The 18,183-nt window shown below is 43.7% G+C and overlaps 33 non-coding genes across 33 annotated transcripts; all 33 read right to left on the bottom strand.

Annotated features, from left to right (window-relative positions):
* Positions 1-897: 897 nt before the first annotated feature.
* Positions 898-969, bottom strand: trnac-gca (transfer RNA cysteine (anticodon GCA)). Its single transcript has one exon. It is a non-coding gene; the product is annotated as a tRNA-Cys (tRNA).
* A 188-nt stretch (positions 970-1,157) lies between these two features.
* trnac-gca (transfer RNA cysteine (anticodon GCA)) lies at positions 1,158-1,229 on the bottom strand. The gene has a single exon. It is a non-coding gene; the product is annotated as a tRNA-Cys (tRNA).
* Positions 1,230-2,338: 1,109 nt separating this feature from the next.
* trnac-gca (transfer RNA cysteine (anticodon GCA)) lies at positions 2,339-2,410 on the bottom strand. The gene has a single exon. It is a non-coding gene; the product is annotated as a tRNA-Cys (tRNA).
* A 273-nt stretch (positions 2,411-2,683) lies between these two features.
* On the bottom strand, positions 2,684-2,755 carry trnac-gca (transfer RNA cysteine (anticodon GCA)). Its single transcript has one exon. It is a non-coding gene; the product is annotated as a tRNA-Cys (tRNA).
* Positions 2,756-3,027: 272 nt separating this feature from the next.
* trnac-gca (transfer RNA cysteine (anticodon GCA)) lies at positions 3,028-3,099 on the bottom strand. The gene has a single exon. It is a non-coding gene; the product is annotated as a tRNA-Cys (tRNA).
* Positions 3,100-3,286: 187 nt separating this feature from the next.
* Positions 3,287-3,358, bottom strand: trnac-gca (transfer RNA cysteine (anticodon GCA)). Its single transcript has one exon. It is a non-coding gene; the product is annotated as a tRNA-Cys (tRNA).
* Positions 3,359-3,544: 186 nt separating this feature from the next.
* trnac-gca (transfer RNA cysteine (anticodon GCA)) lies at positions 3,545-3,616 on the bottom strand. The gene has a single exon. It is a non-coding gene; the product is annotated as a tRNA-Cys (tRNA).
* A 273-nt stretch (positions 3,617-3,889) lies between these two features.
* On the bottom strand, positions 3,890-3,961 carry trnac-gca (transfer RNA cysteine (anticodon GCA)). The gene has a single exon. It is a non-coding gene; the product is annotated as a tRNA-Cys (tRNA).
* A 187-nt stretch (positions 3,962-4,148) lies between these two features.
* On the bottom strand, positions 4,149-4,220 carry trnac-gca (transfer RNA cysteine (anticodon GCA)). Its single transcript has one exon. It is a non-coding gene; the product is annotated as a tRNA-Cys (tRNA).
* A 453-nt stretch (positions 4,221-4,673) lies between these two features.
* On the bottom strand, positions 4,674-4,745 carry trnac-gca (transfer RNA cysteine (anticodon GCA)). Its single transcript has one exon. It is a non-coding gene; the product is annotated as a tRNA-Cys (tRNA).
* A 273-nt stretch (positions 4,746-5,018) lies between these two features.
* Positions 5,019-5,090, bottom strand: trnac-gca (transfer RNA cysteine (anticodon GCA)). The gene has a single exon. It is a non-coding gene; the product is annotated as a tRNA-Cys (tRNA).
* Positions 5,091-5,277: 187 nt separating this feature from the next.
* Positions 5,278-5,349, bottom strand: trnac-gca (transfer RNA cysteine (anticodon GCA)). The gene has a single exon. It is a non-coding gene; the product is annotated as a tRNA-Cys (tRNA).
* Positions 5,350-5,621: 272 nt separating this feature from the next.
* trnac-gca (transfer RNA cysteine (anticodon GCA)) lies at positions 5,622-5,693 on the bottom strand. The gene has a single exon. It is a non-coding gene; the product is annotated as a tRNA-Cys (tRNA).
* A 274-nt stretch (positions 5,694-5,967) lies between these two features.
* Positions 5,968-6,039, bottom strand: trnac-gca (transfer RNA cysteine (anticodon GCA)). The gene has a single exon. It is a non-coding gene; the product is annotated as a tRNA-Cys (tRNA).
* A 187-nt stretch (positions 6,040-6,226) lies between these two features.
* On the bottom strand, positions 6,227-6,298 carry trnac-gca (transfer RNA cysteine (anticodon GCA)). The gene has a single exon. It is a non-coding gene; the product is annotated as a tRNA-Cys (tRNA).
* Positions 6,299-8,077: 1,779 nt separating this feature from the next.
* Positions 8,078-8,149, bottom strand: trnac-gca (transfer RNA cysteine (anticodon GCA)). Its single transcript has one exon. It is a non-coding gene; the product is annotated as a tRNA-Cys (tRNA).
* A 187-nt stretch (positions 8,150-8,336) lies between these two features.
* Positions 8,337-8,408, bottom strand: trnac-gca (transfer RNA cysteine (anticodon GCA)). The gene has a single exon. It is a non-coding gene; the product is annotated as a tRNA-Cys (tRNA).
* A 273-nt stretch (positions 8,409-8,681) lies between these two features.
* trnac-gca (transfer RNA cysteine (anticodon GCA)) lies at positions 8,682-8,753 on the bottom strand. Its single transcript has one exon. It is a non-coding gene; the product is annotated as a tRNA-Cys (tRNA).
* Positions 8,754-9,026: 273 nt separating this feature from the next.
* On the bottom strand, positions 9,027-9,098 carry trnac-gca (transfer RNA cysteine (anticodon GCA)). Its single transcript has one exon. It is a non-coding gene; the product is annotated as a tRNA-Cys (tRNA).
* Positions 9,099-9,371: 273 nt separating this feature from the next.
* Positions 9,372-9,443, bottom strand: trnac-gca (transfer RNA cysteine (anticodon GCA)). Its single transcript has one exon. It is a non-coding gene; the product is annotated as a tRNA-Cys (tRNA).
* A 187-nt stretch (positions 9,444-9,630) lies between these two features.
* Positions 9,631-9,702, bottom strand: trnac-gca (transfer RNA cysteine (anticodon GCA)). Its single transcript has one exon. It is a non-coding gene; the product is annotated as a tRNA-Cys (tRNA).
* Positions 9,703-9,975: 273 nt separating this feature from the next.
* On the bottom strand, positions 9,976-10,047 carry trnac-gca (transfer RNA cysteine (anticodon GCA)). The gene has a single exon. It is a non-coding gene; the product is annotated as a tRNA-Cys (tRNA).
* Positions 10,048-10,321: 274 nt separating this feature from the next.
* On the bottom strand, positions 10,322-10,393 carry trnac-gca (transfer RNA cysteine (anticodon GCA)). Its single transcript has one exon. It is a non-coding gene; the product is annotated as a tRNA-Cys (tRNA).
* A 274-nt stretch (positions 10,394-10,667) lies between these two features.
* On the bottom strand, positions 10,668-10,739 carry trnac-gca (transfer RNA cysteine (anticodon GCA)). Its single transcript has one exon. It is a non-coding gene; the product is annotated as a tRNA-Cys (tRNA).
* Positions 10,740-10,925: 186 nt separating this feature from the next.
* Positions 10,926-10,997, bottom strand: trnac-gca (transfer RNA cysteine (anticodon GCA)). Its single transcript has one exon. It is a non-coding gene; the product is annotated as a tRNA-Cys (tRNA).
* A 2,001-nt stretch (positions 10,998-12,998) lies between these two features.
* trnac-gca (transfer RNA cysteine (anticodon GCA)) lies at positions 12,999-13,070 on the bottom strand. Its single transcript has one exon. It is a non-coding gene; the product is annotated as a tRNA-Cys (tRNA).
* Positions 13,071-14,536: 1,466 nt separating this feature from the next.
* Positions 14,537-14,608, bottom strand: trnac-gca (transfer RNA cysteine (anticodon GCA)). Its single transcript has one exon. It is a non-coding gene; the product is annotated as a tRNA-Cys (tRNA).
* Positions 14,609-14,795: 187 nt separating this feature from the next.
* Positions 14,796-14,867, bottom strand: trnac-gca (transfer RNA cysteine (anticodon GCA)). The gene has a single exon. It is a non-coding gene; the product is annotated as a tRNA-Cys (tRNA).
* A 1,105-nt stretch (positions 14,868-15,972) lies between these two features.
* trnac-gca (transfer RNA cysteine (anticodon GCA)) lies at positions 15,973-16,044 on the bottom strand. Its single transcript has one exon. It is a non-coding gene; the product is annotated as a tRNA-Cys (tRNA).
* A 187-nt stretch (positions 16,045-16,231) lies between these two features.
* On the bottom strand, positions 16,232-16,302 carry trnac-gca (transfer RNA cysteine (anticodon GCA)). The gene has a single exon. It is a non-coding gene; the product is annotated as a tRNA-Cys (tRNA).
* Positions 16,303-16,574: 272 nt separating this feature from the next.
* trnac-gca (transfer RNA cysteine (anticodon GCA)) lies at positions 16,575-16,647 on the bottom strand. The gene has a single exon. It is a non-coding gene; the product is annotated as a tRNA-Cys (tRNA).
* A 272-nt stretch (positions 16,648-16,919) lies between these two features.
* On the bottom strand, positions 16,920-16,991 carry trnac-gca (transfer RNA cysteine (anticodon GCA)). The gene has a single exon. It is a non-coding gene; the product is annotated as a tRNA-Cys (tRNA).
* A 532-nt stretch (positions 16,992-17,523) lies between these two features.
* trnac-gca (transfer RNA cysteine (anticodon GCA)) lies at positions 17,524-17,595 on the bottom strand. The gene has a single exon. It is a non-coding gene; the product is annotated as a tRNA-Cys (tRNA).
* Positions 17,596-18,183: the final 588 nt, after the last annotated feature.

Genomic DNA, 18,183 nt, shown 5'->3' with positions numbered 1-18,183 from the left:
CCAGATTTGAAGTGTGGATGGTTTGATTAGAGACTCAAATGGTTTATAATCACATACAGAATCTTCTATGTAGACATGTTTGCACTTATTCCTAATTTGCAAAATCCAAAGGGGCACCCGGATCTGCAGTCAAATGCTCTACCACTGAGCTATACCCCCACATCTTTGAAGAAACATGCTCTTTCATTGAGCCATACACCCACAGACTTCTTTGTGCTTAGAGCCACAGATTAAGTTAGATCCTACGATTCAACAATATCAAACATTGACTGCTTCACTGTAAACTCAAGTCTTTGGTTACTCCAAATCAGAATCAACAACTCTACAACTCAAAAACCTCCAAAATAAGACAAGTCAAAGGGGCACCCAGATTTGAAATGTGGATGGCTTGATTACAGACTCAATTTGAACTCATGTCGTTGATTATGTCAAGCAAGCCAGATCCAAAATGTAGACCTATTGATCTGCAGACAAATGATCTGTCGTTGAGGCTATAACCCTGTACTGCATGAGCACAAACCACAAAAATGAACTTATGTCAAGGATTTGTTTATTCCTAATATGCCAAGCCCAAATTAGGCACATGGAATGAACCTGGGACCTCTTGATCTGCAATCAAACGCCGTGCCATTGAGATATTACCCGTACAGCAGGGATAGGCAACTGCAGTCCTGGAGGGCCACTATCCTGCAGAGATTCGCTTCAGCCTCATGAAAACTCACCTGCCTGTATCTATCTAGTAATCCCGAAAACACTGATTGCCTTGTCCCAGTGAGTTTAATTAGGGTTGGAGCTAAACTCTGCAGGGCAGTGGCCCTCCAGGACCGAAGTTGCTTATCCCTGCCGTAAGGTATGAGCACTAAAAGGCAGGAAGATATTCCTAATCTGCCAATCCATAGTGGGCACCCGGATTTGAACCGGGGACCTCTTGATCTGCAGTCAAATGCTATACCACTGAGCTATACCCCCACACACTATCTGGATCATAGCCACACACAAAGATGACAGACTCACTTTTGGATAAAGATTTTGGATATGAAAAGAATGCCAGATACAAAAAAATTACCTAGCGAGAAGATGTGCCACTGAGGTATAATCACATACAGAATCTTACTATATACATAAGCCTGCACGTATTCCTAATCTGCCAAATCCAAAGGGGGCACCCGGATTTGAACCGGGGACCTCTTGATCTGCAGTCAAATGCTCTACCACTGAGCTATTCCCCCACATCTTTGAAGAAACATGCTCTTTCATTGAGCCATACCCCCACAGACTTCTATGCTTAGAGCCACAATTAAGTTAAATCCTACGATTCAACAATATCAAACATTGACTGGTTCACTGTAAACTCAATTCTTTGGTTACTCCAAATCAGAATCAACAACTCTACAACTCAAAACCTCCAAATAAGACAAGTCCAAAGGGGGCACCCAGATTTGAAGTGTGGATGGCTTGATTACAGACTCAAATGGTTTATAATCACATACAGAATCTTTCTATGTAGACATGTTTGCACTTATTCCTAATTTGCCAAATCCAAAGGTCCAAAGGGGCACCCGGATCTGCAGTCAAATGCTCTACCACTGAGCTATACCCCCACATCTTTGAAGAAACATGTTCTTTCATTGAGCCATACACCCACAGACTTCTGTGCTTAGAGCCACAGATTAAGTTAGATCCTACGATTCAACAATATCAAACATTGACTGCTTCACTGTAAACTCAAGTCTTTGGTTACTCCAAATCAGAATCAACAACTCTACAACTCAAAACCTCCAAATAAGACAAGTCCAAAGGGGGCACCCAGATTTGAAATGTGGATGGCTTGATTACAGACTCAATTTGAACTCATGTCGTTGATTATGTCAAGCAAGCCAGATCCAAAATGTAGACCTATTGATCTGCAGACAAATGCTCTGTCGTTGAGCTATAACCCCGTACTGCATGAGCACAAACCACAAAATGAACTTATGTCAAGGATTTGTTTATTCCTAATATGCCAAGCCCAAATTAGGCACATGGAATGAACCTGGGACCTCTTGATCTGCCATCAAACGCCGTGCCATTGAGATATTACCCCGTACAGCAGGGATAGGCAACTGCAGTCCTGGAGGGCCACTATCCTGCAGAGATTTGCTTCAGCCCTCATGAAAACTCACCTGCCTGTATCTACCTAGTAATCCCGAAAACACTGATTGCCTTGTCCCAGTGAGTTTAATTAGGGTTGGAGCTAAACTCTGCAGGGCAGTGGCCCTCCAGGACCGAAGTTGCTTATCCCTGCCGTAAGGTATGAGCACTAAAAGGCAGGAAGATATTCCTAATCTGCCAAATCCATAGGGGTCACCCGGATTTGAACCGGGGACCTCTTGATCTGCAGTCAAATGCTCTACCACTGAGCTATACCCCCACATCTTTGGAGAAACATGCTCTTTCATTGAGCCACACCCCCACAGACTTCTGTGCTTAGAGCCAAAGATTAAGTTAGATCCTACGATTCAACAATATCAAACATTGACTGCTTCACTTGAACTCAAGTCTTTGGTTACTCCAAATCAGAATCAACAACTCTACAACTCAAAACCTCCAAATAAGACAAGTCCAAAGGGGGCACCCAGATTATCCCTGCCGTACAGTATGAGCACAAAAAGGCAGGAAGATATTCCTTATCTGCCAAATCCATAGGGGGCACCCGGATTTGAACCGGGGACCTCTTGATCTGCAGTCAAATGCTCTACCACTGAGCTATACCCCAAATCTTTGGAGAAACATGCTCTTTCATTGAGCCACACCCCCACAGACTTCTGTGCTTAGAGCCAAAGATTAAGTTAGATCCTACGATTCAACAATATCAAACATTGACTGCTTCACTTGAACTCAAGTCTTTGGTTACTCCAAATCAGAGTCAACAACTCTACAACTCAAAACCTCCAAATAAGACAAGTCCAAAGGGGGCACCCAGATTATCCCTGCCGTACAGTATGAGCACAAAAAGGCAGGAAGATATTCCTTATCTGCCAAATCCATAGGGGGCACCCGGATTTGAACCGGGGACCTCTTGATCTGCAGTCAAATGCTCTACCACTGAGCTATAACCCCACACACTCCCTGGGTCATAGCCACACACATTATGACAGACTCACTTATGGATAAAGATTTTGGATATGATAAGAATGCCAGATACAAAAAAATTACCTAGCGAGAGGAAGTGCCACTGAGGTATAATCACATACAGAATCTTACTATAGACATAAGCCTGCAAATATTCCTATTCTGCCAAATCCAAAGGGGGCACCCGGATTTGAACCGGGGACCTCTTGATCTGCAGTCAAATGCTCTACCACTGAGCTATACCCCCACACACTCCCTGGATCATAGCCACACACAAGATGACAGACTCACTTTTAGATAAGGATTTTGGATATGAAAAGAATGCCAGATCCAAAAAATTAACTAACGAGAGGATGTGCCACTGAGGTATAATCACATGCAGAATCTTACTATATAGATAAGCATGCACTTAATCCTAATCTGCCAAATCCATAGGGGGCACCCGGATTTGAACCGGGGACCTCTTGATCTGCAGTCAAATGCTCTACCACTGAGCTATACCCCCACATCTTTGGAGAAACATGCTCTTTCATTGAGCCACACCCCCACAGACTTCTGTGCTTAGAGCCAAAGATTAAGTTAGATCCTACGATTCAACAATATCAAACATTGACTGCTTCACTTGAACTCAAGTCTTTGGTTACTCCAAATCAGAGTCAACAACTCTACAACTCAAAACCTCCAAATAAGACAAGTCCAAAGGGGGCACCCAGATTATCCCTGCCGTACAGTATGAGCACAAAAAGGCAGGAAGATATTCCTTATCTGCCAAATCCATAGGGGGCACCCGGATTTGAACCGGGGACCTCTTGATCTGCAGTCAAATGCTCTACCGCTGAGCTATACCCCCACACACTCCCTGGGTCATAGCCACACACATTATGACAGACTCACTTATGGATAAAGATTTTGGATATGATAAGAATGCCAGATACAAAAAAATTACCTAGCGAGAGGAAGTGCCACTGAGGTATAATCACATACAGAATCTTACTATAGACATAAGCCTGCAAATATTCCTATTCTGCCAAATCCAAAGGGGGCACCCGGATTTGAACCGGGGACCTCTTGATCTGCAGTCAAATGCTCTACCACTGAGCTATACCCCCACACACTCCCTGGATCATAGCCACACACAAGATGACAGACTCACTTTTAGATAAGGATTTTGGATATGAAAAGAATGCCAGATCCAAAAAATTAACTAACGAGAGGATGTGCCACTGAGGTATAATCACATGCAGAATCTTACTATATAGATAAGCATGCACTTAATCCTAATCTGCCAAATCCATAGGGGGCACCCGGATTTGAACCGGGGACCTCTTGATCTTGACTTCTGTGCTTAGAGCCAAAGATTAAGTTAGATCCTACGATTCAACAATATCAAACATTGACTGCTTCACTTGAACTCAAGTCTTTGGTTACTCCAAATCAGAATCAACAACTCTACAACTCAAAACCTCCAAATAAGACAAGTCCAAAGGGGGCACCCAGATTATCCCTGCCGTACAGTATGAGCACAAAAAGGCAGGAAGATATTCCTTATCTGCCAAATCCATAGGGGGCACCCGGATTTGAACCGGGGACCTCTTGATCTGCAGTCAAATGCTCTACCACTGAGCTATACCCCCACATCTTTGGAGAAACATGCTCTTTCATTGAGCCACACCGCCACAGACTTCTGTGCTTAGAGCCAAAGATTAAGTTAGATCCTACGATTCAACAATATCAAACATTGACTGCTTCACTTGAACTCAAGTCTTTGGTTACTCCAAATCAGAATCAACAACTCTACAACTCAAAACCTCCAAATAAGACAAGTCCAAAGGGGGCACCCAGATTATCCCTGCCGTACAGTATGAGCACAAAAAGGCAGGAATATATTCCTTATCTGCCAAATCCATAGGGGGCACCCGGATTTGAACCGGGGACCTCTTGATCTGCAGTCAAATGCTCTACCACTGAGCTATACCCCCACACACTCCCTGGGTCATAGCCACACACATTATGACAGACTCACTTATGGATAAAGATTTTGGATATGATAAGAATGCCAGATACAAAAAAATTACCTAGCGAGAGGAAGTGCCACTGAGGTATAATCACATACAGAATCTTACTATACAGATAAGCCTGCACTTATTCCTAATCTGCCAAATCCATAGGGGGCACCCGGATTTGAACCGGGGACCTCTTGATCTGCAGTCAAATGCTCTACCACTGAGCTATACCCCACATCTTTGGAGAAACATGCTCTTTCATTGAGCCACACCCCCACAGACTTCTGTGCTTAGAGCCAAAGATTAAGTTAGATCCTACGATTCAACAATATCAAACATTGACTGCTTCACTTGAACTCAAGTCTTTGGTTACTCCAAATCAGAATCAACAACTCTACAACTCGAAACCTCCAAATAAGACAAGTCCAAAGGGGGCACCCAGATTATCCCTGCCGTACAGTATGAGCACAAAAAGGCAGGAAGATATTCCTTATCTGCCAAATCCATAGGGGGCACCCGGATTTGAACCGGAGACCTCTTGATCTGCAGTCAAATGCTCTACCACTGAGCTATACCCCCACATCTTTGGAGAAACATGCTCTTTCATTGAGCCACACCCCCACAGACTTCTGTGCTTAGAGCCAAAGATTAAGTTAGATCCTACGATTCAACAATATCAAACATTGACTGCTTCACTTGAACTCAAGTCTTTGGTTACTCCAAATCAGAATCAACAACTCTACAACTCAAAACCTCCAAATAAGACAAGTCCAAAGGGGGCACCCAGATTATCCCTGCCGTACAGTATGAGCACAAAAAAGGCAGGAAGATATTCCTTATCTGCCAAATCCATAGGGGGCACCCGGATTTGAACCGGGGACCTCTTGATCTGCAGTCAAATGCTCTACCACTGAGCTATACCCCCACACACTCCCTGGGTCATAGCCACACACATTATGACAGACTCACTTATGGATAAAGATTTTGGATATGATAAGAATGCCAGATACAAAAAAATTACCTAGCGAGAGGATGTGCCACTGAGGTATAATCACATACAGAATCTAACTATACAGATAAGCCTGCACTTATTCCTAATCTGCCAAATCCATAGGGGGCACCCGGATTTGAACCGGGGACCTCTTGATCTGCAGTCAAATGCTCTACCACTGAGCTATACCCCCACATCTTTGGAGAAACATGCTCTTTCATTGAGCCACACCCCCACAGACTTCTGTGCTTAGAGCCAAAGATTAAGTTAGATCCTACGATTCAACAATATCAAACATTGACTGCTTCACTTGAACACAAGTCTTTGGTTACTCCAAATCAGAATCAACAAATCTACAACTCAAACCTCCAAATAAGACAAGTCCAAAGGGGGCACCCAGATTTGAAGTGAACTCAAGTCTTTGGTTACTCCAAATCAGAATCAACAACTCTACAACTTGTGGCGATGTAAAGAAAATCCGCCCCTTCCGTGCCCATATCGGGATGTGGAACAATTAAGGCAAAATTATAAAAAGGAAAAATCGCTTGGAAAAAGGGGGGGAAATGGTGAACGCGAACGCCAAGTGGCAGGTGAGCAAACCAAACAAAGGAGTTGATCGGCGGGAGTGAGACGCACGCTGTATTGGGTCAGTGAGAGTGCGGAAATAAAGATTCACCAGGCTGCAAAGAGTGTAACGAACTGCTGAAGGAACTCACAAGATCACTCAGGTTGACAAGCTAAGCACTCAACTAAAAGAACTTCAAACAGACAGGGAGAAAGGAAAACGGCAAGATGAAGACATGGCTGATCACCAAGGTAAAGGGTTACAACCAACCTCCCGTTTCACACTTACCGCACCCCCGTCACCGCTAGAAAAGGTCCCAGAATGTCATCCTATTCCTGCTGGAAAAAGTGACCATTTAAAGTTGACCTTTCCCACTTTTGGAAGACCATCTGATGACGCCGATCCTCTGCTGTATCTAACACGATGTCAGGACTTTTTAGCATTGCATCCTCTTGCAGAAAGTGACTTGTTGGCAAAACCTCCAAATAAGACAAGTCCAAAGGGGGCACCCAGATTTGAAGTGTGGATGGCTTGATTACAGACTCAAATGGTTTATAATCACATACAGAATCTTTCTATGTAGACATGTTTGCACTTATTCCTAATTTGCAAAATCCAAAGGGGCACCCGGATCTGCAGTCAAATGCTCTACCACTGAGCTATACCCCCACATCTTTGAAGAAACATGCTCTTTCATTGAGCCATACACCCACAGACTTCTGTGCTTAGAGCCACAGATTAAGTTAGATCCTACGATTCAACAATATCAAACATTGACTGCTTCACTGTAAACTCAAGTCTTTGGTTACTCCAAATCAGAATCAACAACTCTACAACTCAAAACCTCCAAATAAGACAAGTCCAAAGGGGGGACCCAGATTTGAAATGTGGATGGCTTGATTACAGACTCAATTTGAACTCATGTCGTTGATTAAGTCAAGCAATCCAGATCCAAAATGTAGACCTATTGATCTGCAGACAAATGCTCTGTCGTTGAGCTATAACCCCGTACTGCATGAGCACAAACCACAAAAATTAACTTATGTCAAGGATTTGTTTATTCCTAATATGCCAAGCCCAAATTAGGCACATGGAATGAACCTGGGACCTCTTGATCTGCAATCAAACGCCGTGCCATTGAGATATTACCCCGTACAGCAGGGATAGGCAACTGCAGTCCTGGAGGGCCACTATCCTGCAGAGATTCGCTTCAGCCCTGATGAAAACTCACCTGCCTGTATCTATCTAGTAATCCCGAAAACACTGATTGCCTTGTCCCAGTGAGTTTAATTAGGGTTGGAGCTAAATTCTGCAGGGCAGTGGCCCTCCAGGACCGAAGTTGCTTATCCCTGCCGTAAGGTATGAGCACTAAAAGGCAGGAAGATATTCCTAATCTGCCAAATCCATAAGGGGCACACGGATTTGAACCGGGGACCTCTTGATCTGCAGTCAAATGCTCTACCACTGAGCTATACCCCCACACACTCCCTGGATCATAGCCACACACAAGATGACAGACTCACTTTTAGATAAGGATTTTGGATATGAAAAGAATGCCAGATCCAAAAAAATTAACTAACGAGAGGATGTGCCACTGAGGTATAATCACATGCAGAATCTTACTATATAGATAAGCATGCACTTAATCCTAATCTGCCAAATCCATAGGGGGCACCCGGATTTGAACCGGGGACCTCTTGATCTGCAGTCAAATGCTCTACCACTGAGCTATACCCCCACATCTTTGGAGAAACATGCTCTTTCATTGAGCCACACCCCCACAGACTTGTGTGCTTAGAGCCAAAGATTAAGTTAGATCCTACGATTCAACAATATCAAACATTGACTGCTTCACTTGAACTCAAGTCTTTGGTTACTCCAAATCAGAATCAACAACTCTACAACTCAAAACCTCCAAATAAGACAAGTCCAAAGGGGGCACCCAGATTATCCCTGCCGTACAGTATGAGCACATAAAGGCAGGAAGATATTCCTTACCTGCCAAATCCATAGGGGGCACCCGGATTTGAACCGGGGACCTCTTGATCTGCAGTCAAATGCTCTACCACTGAGCTATACCCCCACATCTTTGGGGAAACATGCTCTTTCATTGAGCCACACCCCCACAGACTTCTGTGCTTAGAGCCAAAGATTAAGTTAGATCCTACGATTCAACAATATCAAATATTGACTGCTTCACTTGAACTCAAGTCTTTGGTTACTCCAAATCAGAATCAACAACTCTACAACTCGAAACCTCCAAATAAGACAAGTCCAAAGGGGGCACCCAGATTATCCCTGCCGTACAGTATGAGCACAAAAAGGCAGGAAGATATTCCTTATCTGCCAAATCCATAGGGGGCACCCGGATTTGAACCGGGGACCTCTTGATCTGCAGTCAAATGCTCTACCACTGAGCTATACCCCCACATCTTTGGAGAAACATGCTCTTTCATTGAGCCACACCCCCACAGACTTCTGTGCTTAGAGCCAAAGATTAAGTTAGATCCTACGATTCAACAATATCAAACATTGACTGCTTCACTTGAACTCAAGTCTTTGGTTACTCCAAATCAGAATCAACAACTCTACAACTCAAAACCTCCAAATAAGACAAGTCCAAAGGGGGCACCCAGATTATCCCTGCCGTACAGTATGAGCACAAAAAGTCAGGAATATATTCCTTATCTGCCAAATCCATAGGGGGCACCCGGATTTGAACCGGGGACCTCTTGATCTGCAGTCAAATGCTCTACCACTGAGCTATACCCCCACACACTCCCTGGGTCATAGCCACACACATTATGACAGACTCACTTATGGATAAAGATTTTGGATATGATAAGAATGCCAGATACAAAAAAATTACCTAGCGAGAGGAAGTGCCACTGAGGTATAATCACATACAGAATCTTACTATACAGATAAGCCTGCACTTATTCCTAATCTGCCAAATCCATAGGGGGCACCCGGATTTGAACCGGGGACCTCTTGATCTGCAGTCAAATGCTCTACCACTGAGCTATACCCCCACATCTTTGGAGAAACATGCTCTTTCATTGAGCCACACCCCCACAGACTTCTGTGCTTAGAGCCAAAGATTAAGGTAGATCCTACGATTCAACAATATCAAACATTGACTGCTTCACTTGAACTCAAGTCTTTGGTTACTCCAAATCAGAATCAACAACTCTACAACTCGAAACCTCCAAATAAGACAAGTCCAAAGGGGGCACCCAGATTATCCCTGCCGTACAGTATGAGCACAAAAAGGCAGGAAGATATTCCTTATCTGCCAAATCCATAGGGGGCACCCGGATTTGAACCGGAGACCTCTTGATCTGCAGTCAAATGCTCTACCACTGAGCTATACCCCCACATCTTTGGAGAAACATGCTCTTTCATTGAGCCACACCCCCACAGACTTCTGTGCTTAGAGCCAAAGATTAAGTTAGATCCTACGATTCAACAATATCAAACATTGACTGCTTCACTTGAACTCAAGTCTTTGGTTACTCCAAATCAGAATCAACAACTCTACAACTCAAAACCTCCAAATAAGACAAGTCCAAAGGGGGCACCCAGATTATCCCTGCCGTACAGTATGAGCACAAAAAAGGCAGGAAGATATTCCTTATCTGCCAAATCCATAGGGGGCACCCGGATTTGAACCGTAGACCTCTTGATCTGCAGTCAAATGCTCTACCACTGAGCTATACCCCCACATCTTTGGAGAAACGTGCTCTTTCATTGAGCCACACCCCCACAGACTTCTGTGCTTAGAGCCAAAGATTAAGTTAGATCCTACGATTCAACAATATCAAACATTGACTGCTTCACTTGAACTCAAGTCTTTGGTTACTCCAAATCAGAATCAACAACTCTACAACTCAAAACCTCCAAATAAGACAAGTCCAAAGGGGGCACCCAGATTATCCCTGCCGTACAGTATGAGCACAAAAAAGGCAGGAAGATATTCCTTATCTGCGAAATCCATAGGGGGCACCCGGATTTGAACCGGGGACCTCTTGATCTGCAGTCAAATGCTCTACCACTGAGCTATACCCCCACACACTTCTGGGTCATAGCCACACACATTATGACAGACTCACTTATGGATAAAGATTTTGGATATGATAAGAATGCCAGATACAAAAAAATTACCTAGCGAGAGGATGTGCCACTGAGGTAGAATCACATACAGAATCTAACTATACAGATAAGCCTGCACTTATTCCTAATCTGCCAAATCCATAAGGGGCACCCGGATTTGAACCAGGGACCTCTTGATCTGCAGTCAAATGCTCTACCACTGAGCTATACCCCCACATCTTTGGAGAAACATGCTCTTTCATTGAGCCACACCCCCACAGACTTCTGTGCTTAGAGCCAAAGATTAAGTTAGATCCTACGATTCAACAATATCAAACATTGACTACTTCACTTGAACACAAGTCTTTGGTTACTCCAAATCAGAATCAACAAATCTACAACTCAAAACCTCCAAATAAGACAAGTCCAAAGGGGGCACCCAGATTTGAAGTGAACTCAAGTCTTTGGTTACTCCAAATCAGAATCAACAACTCTACAACTTGTGGCGATGTAAAGAAAATCCGCCCCTTCCGTGCCCATATCGGGATGTGGAACAATTAAGGCAAAATTATAAAAAGGAAAAATCGCTTGGAAAAAGGGGGGGAAATGGTGAACGCGAACGCCAAGTGGCAGGTGAGCAAACCAAACAAAGGAGTTGATCGGCGGGAGTGAGACGCACGCTGTATTGGGTCAGTGAGAGTGCGGAAATAAAGATTCACCAGGCTGCAAAGAGTGTAACGAACTGCTGAAGGAACTCACAAGATCACTCAGGTTGACAAGCTAAGCACTCAACTAAAAGAACTTCAAACAGACAGGGAGAAAGGAAAACGGCAAGATGAAGACATGGCTGATCACCAAGGTAAAGGGTTACAACCAACCTCCCGTTTCACACTTACCGCACCCCCGTCACCGCTAGAAAAGGTCCCAGAATGTCATCCTATTCCTGCTGGAAAAAGTGACCATTTAAAGTTGACCTTTCCCACTTTTGGAAGACCATCTGATGACGCCGATCCTCTGCTGTATCTAACACGATGTCAGGACTTTTTAGCATTGCATCCTCTTGCAGAAAGTGACTTGTTGGCAAAACCTCCAAATAAGACAAGTCCAAAGGGGGCACCCAGATTTGAAGTGTGGATGGCTTGATTACAGACTCAAATGGTTTATAATCACATACAGAATCTTTCTATGTAGACATGTTTGCACTTATTCCTAATTTGCAAAATCCAAAGGGGCACCCGGATCTGCAGTCAAATGCTCTACCACTGAGCTATACCCCCACATCTTTGAAGAAACATGCTCTTTCATTGAGCCATACACCCACAGACTTCTGTGCTTAGAGCCACAGATTAAGTTAGATCCTACGATTCAACAATATCAAACATTGACTGCTTCACTGTAAACTCAAGTCTTTGGTTACTCCAAATCAGAATCAACAACTCTACAACTCAAAACCTCCAAATAAGACAAGTCCAAAGGGGGGACCCAGATTTGAAATGTGGATGGCTTGATTACAGACTCAATTTGAACTCATGTCGTTGATTATGTCAAGCAATCCAGATCCAAAATGTAGACCTATTGATCTGCAGACAAATGATCTGTCGTTGAGCTATAACCCCGTACTGCATGAGCACAAACCACTAAAATTAACTTATGTCAAGGATTTTTTTATTCCTAATATGCCATGCCCAAATTAGGCACATGGAATGAACCTGGGACCTCTTGATCTGCAATCAAACGCCGTGCCAATGAGATATTACCCCGTACAGCAGGGATAGGCAACTGCAGTCCTGGAGGGCCACTATCCTGCAGAGATTCGCTTCAGCCCTCATGAAAACTCACCTGCCTGTATCTATCTAGTAATCCCGAAAACACTGATTGCCTTGTCCCAGTGAGTTTAATTAGGGTTGGAGCTAAACTCTGCAGGGCAGTGGCCCTCCAGGACCGAAGTTGCTTATCCCTGCCATAAGGTATGAGCACTAAAAGGCAGGAAGATATTCCAAATCACCTCTTGATCTGCAGTCAAATGCTCTACCACTGAGCTATACCCCCACACACTCCCTGGATCATAGCCACACACAAGATGACAGACTCACTTTTAGATAAGGATTTTGGATATGAAAAGAATGCCAGATCCAAAAAAATAACCTAGCGAGAGGATGTGCCACTGAGGTATAATCACATGCAGAATCTTACTATATAGATAAGCATGCACTTAATCCTAATCTGCCAAATCCATAGGGGGCACCCGGATTTGAACCGGGGACCTCTTGATCTGCAGTCAAATGCTCTACCGCTGAGCTATACCCCCACATCTTTGGAGAAACATGCTCTTTCATTGAGCCACACCCCCACAGACTTCTGTGCTTAGAGCCAAAGATTAAGTTAGATCCTACGATTCAACAATATCAAACATTGACTGCTTCACTTGAACTCAAGTCTTTGGTTACTCCAAATCAGAATCAACAACTCTACAACTCAAAACCTCCAAATAAGACAAGTCCAAAGGGGGCACCCAGATTTGAAGTGTGGATGGCTTGATTACAGACTCAAATGGTTTATAATCACATACAGAATCTTTCTATGTAGACATGTTTGCACTTATTCCTAATTTGCCAAATCCAAAGGGGCACCCGGATCTGCAGTCAAATGCTCTACCACTGTGCTATACCCCCACATCTTTGAAGAAACATGCTCTTTCATTGAGCCATACCCCCACAGACTTCTGTGCTTAGAGCCAAAGATTAAGTTAGATCCTACGATTCAACAATATCAAACATTGACTGCTTCACTTGAACTCAAGTCTTTGGTTACTCCAAATCAGAATCAACAACTCTACAACTCAAAACCTCCAAATAAGACAAGTCCAAAGGGGGCACCCAGATTTGAAGTGTGGATGGCTTGATTACAGACTCAAATGGTTTATAATCACATACAGAATCTTTCTATGTAGACATGTTTGCACTTATTCCTAATTTGCAAAATCCAAAGGGGCACCCGGATCTGCAGTCAAATGCTCTACCACTGAGCTATACCCCCACATCTTTGAAGAAACATGCTCTTTCATTGAGCCATACACCCACAGACTTCTGTGCTTAGAGCCACAGATTAAGTTAGATCCTACGATTCAACAATATCAAACATTGACTGCTTCACTGTAAACTCAAGTCTTTGGTTACTCCAAATCAGAATCAACAACTCTACAACTCAAAACCTCCAAATAAGACAAGTCCAAAGGGGGGACCCAGATTTGAAATGTGGATGGCTTGATTACAGACTCAATTTGAACTCATGTCGTTGATTATGTCAAGCAATCCAGATCCAAAATGTAGACCTATTGATCTGCAGACAAATGATCTGTCGTTGAGCTATAACCCCGTACTGCATGAGCACAAACCACAAAAATTAACTTATGTCAAGGATTTTTTTATTCCTAATATGCCATGCCCAAATTAGGCACATGGAATGAACCTGGGACCTCTTGATCTGCAATCAAACGCCGTGCCAATGAGATATTACCCCGTACAGCAGGGATAGGCAACTGCAGTCCTGGAGGGCCACTATCCTGCAGAGATTCGCTTCAGCCCTCATGAAAACTCACCTGCCTGTATCTATCTAGTAATCCCGAAAACACTGATTGCCTTGTCCCAGTGAGTTTAATTAGGGTTGGAGCTAAACTCTGCAGGGCAGTGGCCCTCCAGGACCGAAGTTGCTTATCCCTGCCGTAAGGTATGAGCACTAAAAGGCAGGAAGATATTCCTAATCAGCCAAATCCATAGGTGGCACCCGGATTTGAACCGGGGACCTCTTGATCTGCAGTCAAATGCTCTACCACTGAGCTATACCCCCACACACTATCTGGATCATAGCCACACACAAGATGACAGACTCACTTTTGGATAAAGATTTTGGATATGAAAAGAATGCCAGATACAAAAAAATTACCTAGCGAGAGGATGTGCCACTGAGGTATAATCACATACAGAATCTTACTATATACATAAGCCTGCACTTATTCCTATTCTGCCAAATCCAAAGGGGGCACCCGGATTTGAACCGGGGACCTCTTGATCTGCAGTCAAATGCTCTACCACTGAGCTATACCCCCACATCTTTGAAGAAACATGCTCTTTCATTGAGCCATACCCCCACAGACTTCTGTGCTTAGAGCCACAAATTAAGTTAAATCCTACGATTCAACAATATCAAACATTGACTGCTTCACTGTAAACTCAAGTCTTTGGTTACTCCAAATCAGAATCAACAACTCTACAACTCAAAACCTCCAAATAAGACAAGTCCAAAGGGGGCACCCAGATTTGAAGTGTGGATGGCTTTATTACAGACTCAAATGGTTTATAATCACATACAGAATCTTTCTATGTAGACATGTTTGCACTTATTCCTAATTTGCCAAATCCAAAGGGGCACCCGGATCTGCAGTCAAATGCTCTACCACTGAGCTATACCCCCACATCTTTGAAGAAACAGGCTCTTTCATTGAGCCATACCCCCACAGACTTCTGTGCTTTAGAGCCACAGATTAAGTTAGATCCTACAATTCAACAATATCAAACATTGACTGCTGCACTGTAAACTCAAGTCTTTGGTTACTCCAAATCAGAATCAACAACTCTACAACTCAAAACCTCCAAATAAGACAAGTCCAAAGGGGGCACCCAGATTTGAAATGTGAATGGCTTGATTACAGACTCAATTTGAACTCATGTCGTTGATTAAGTCAAGCAATCCAGATCCAAAATGTAGACCTATTGATCTGCAGACAAATGCTCTGTCGTTGAGCTATAACCCCGTACTGCATGAGCACAAACCACAAAAATGAACTTATGTCAAGGATTTGTTTATTCCTAATATGCCAAGCCCAAATTAGGCACATGGAATGAACCTGGGACCTCTTGATCTGCAATCAAACGCCGTGCCATTGAGATATTACCCCGTACAGCAGGGATAGGCAACTGCAGTCCTGGAGGGCCACTATCCTGCAGAGATTCGCTTCAGCCCTGATGAAAACTCACCTGCCTGTATCTATCTAGTAATCCCGAAAAACACTGATTGCCTTGTCCCAGTGAGTTTAATTAGGGTTGGAGCTAAATTCTGCAGGGCAGTGGCCCTCCAGGACCGAAGTTGCTTATCCCTGCCGTAAGGTATGAGCACTAAAAGGCAGGAAGATATTCCTAATCTGCCAAATCCATAAGGGGCACACGGATTTGAACCGGGGACCTCTTGATCTGCAGTCAAATGCTCTACCACTGAGCTATACCCCCACACACTCCCTGGATCATAGCCACACACAAGATGACAGACTCACTTTTAGATAAGGATTTTGGATATGAAAAGAATGCCAGATCCAAAAAAATTAACTAACGAGAGGATGTGCCACTGAGGTATAATCACATGCAGAATCTTACTATATAGATAAGCATGCACTTAATCCTAATCTGCCAAATCCATAGGGGGCACCCGGATTTGAACCGGGGACCTCTTGATCTGCAGTCAATGCTCTACCACTGAGCTATACCCCCACATCTTTGGAGAAACATGCTCTTTCATTGAGCCACACCCCCACAGACTTGTGTGCTTAGAGCCAAAGATTAAGTTAGATCCTTACGATTCAACAATATCAAACATTGACTGCTTCACTTGAACTCAAGTCTTGGTTACTCCAAATCAGAATCAACAACTCTACAACTCAAAACCTCCAAATAAGACAAGTCCAAAGGGGGCACCCAGATTATCCCTGCCGTACAGTATGAGCACAAAAAGGCAGGAAGATATTCCTTATCTGCCAATCCATAGGGGGCACCCGGATTTGAACCGGGGACCTCTTGATCTGCAGTCAAATGCTCTACCACTGAGCCTATACCCCCACATCTTTGGGGAAACATGCTCTTTCATTGAGCCACACCCCCACAGACTTCTGTGCTTAGAGCCAAAGATTAAGTTAGATCCTACGATTCAACAATATCAAACATTGACTGCTTCACTTGAACTCAAGTCTTTGGTTACTCCAAACAGAATCAACAACTCTACAACTCGAAACCTCCAAATAAGACAAGTCCAAAGGGGGCACCCAGATTATCCCTGCCGTACAGTATGAGCACAAAAAGGCAGGAAGATATTCCTTATCTGCCAAATCCATAGGGGGCACCCGGATTTGAACCGTAGACCTCTTGATCTGCAGTCAAATGCTCTACCACTGAGCTATACCCCCACATCTTTGGAGAAACGTGCTCTTTCATTGAGCCACACCCCCACAGACTTCTGTGCTTAGAGCCAAAGATTAAGTTAGATCCTACGATTCAACAATATCAAACATTGACTGCTTCACTTGAACTCAAGTCTTTGGTTACTCCAAATCAGAATCAACAACTCTACAACTCAAAACCTCCAAATAAGACAAGTCCAAAGGGGGCACCCAGATTATCCCTGCCGTACAGTATGAGCACAAAAAAGGCAGGAAGATATTCCTTATCTGCGAAATCCATAGGGGCACCCGGGATTTGAACCGGGACCTCTTGATCTGCAGTCAAATGCTCTACCACTGAGCTATACCCCCACACACTCTGGGTCATAGCCACACACATTATGACAGACCTCACTTATGGGATAAAAGATTTTGGATATGATAAGAATGCCAGATACAAAAAATTACCTAGCGAGAGGATGTGCCACTGAGGTAGAATCACATACAGAATCTAACTATACAGATAAGCCTGCACTTATTCCTAATCTGCCAAATCCATAAGGGGCACCCGGATTTGAACCAGGGACCTCTTGATCTGCAGTCAAATGCTCTACCACTGAGCTATACCCCCACATCTTTGGAGAAACATGCTCTTTCATTGAGCCACACCCCCACAGACTTCTGTGCTAGAGCCAAAGATTAAGTTAGATCCTACGATTCAACAATATCAAACATTGACTGCTTCACTTGAACTCAAGTCTTTGGTTACTCCAAATCAGAATCAACAAATCTACAACTCAAAACCTCCAAATAAGACAAGTCCAAAGGGGGCACCCAGATTTGAAGTGAACTCAAGTCTTTGGTTACTCCAAATCAGAATCAACAACTCTACAACTTGTGGCGATGTAAAGAAAATCCGCCCTTCCGTGCCCATATCGGGATGTGAACAATTAAGGCAAAATTATAAAAGGAAAAATCGCTTGGGAAATAGGGGGGAAATGGTGAACGCGAACGCAAGTGGCAGGTGAGCAAACCAAACAAAGGAGTTGATCGGCGGGAGTGAGACGGGCACGCTGTATTGGGTCAGTGAGAGTGCGGAATAAAGATTCACCAGGCTGCAAAGAGTGTAACGAACTGCTGAAGGAACTCACAAGATTCACTCAGGTTGACAAGCTAAGCACTCAACTAAAAGAACTTCAAACAGACAGGGAGAAAGGAA

This window comes from Carassius auratus, unplaced genomic scaffold, assembly GCF_003368295.1.
Source record: "Carassius auratus strain Wakin unplaced genomic scaffold, ASM336829v1 scaf_tig00214979, whole genome shotgun sequence".
NCBI lineage: Eukaryota > Metazoa > Chordata > Actinopteri > Cypriniformes > Cyprinidae > Carassius > Carassius auratus.
The sequence above is the reverse complement of the archived record's forward strand: the minus strand, read 5'-3'. Positions and strand labels throughout refer to the sequence as shown.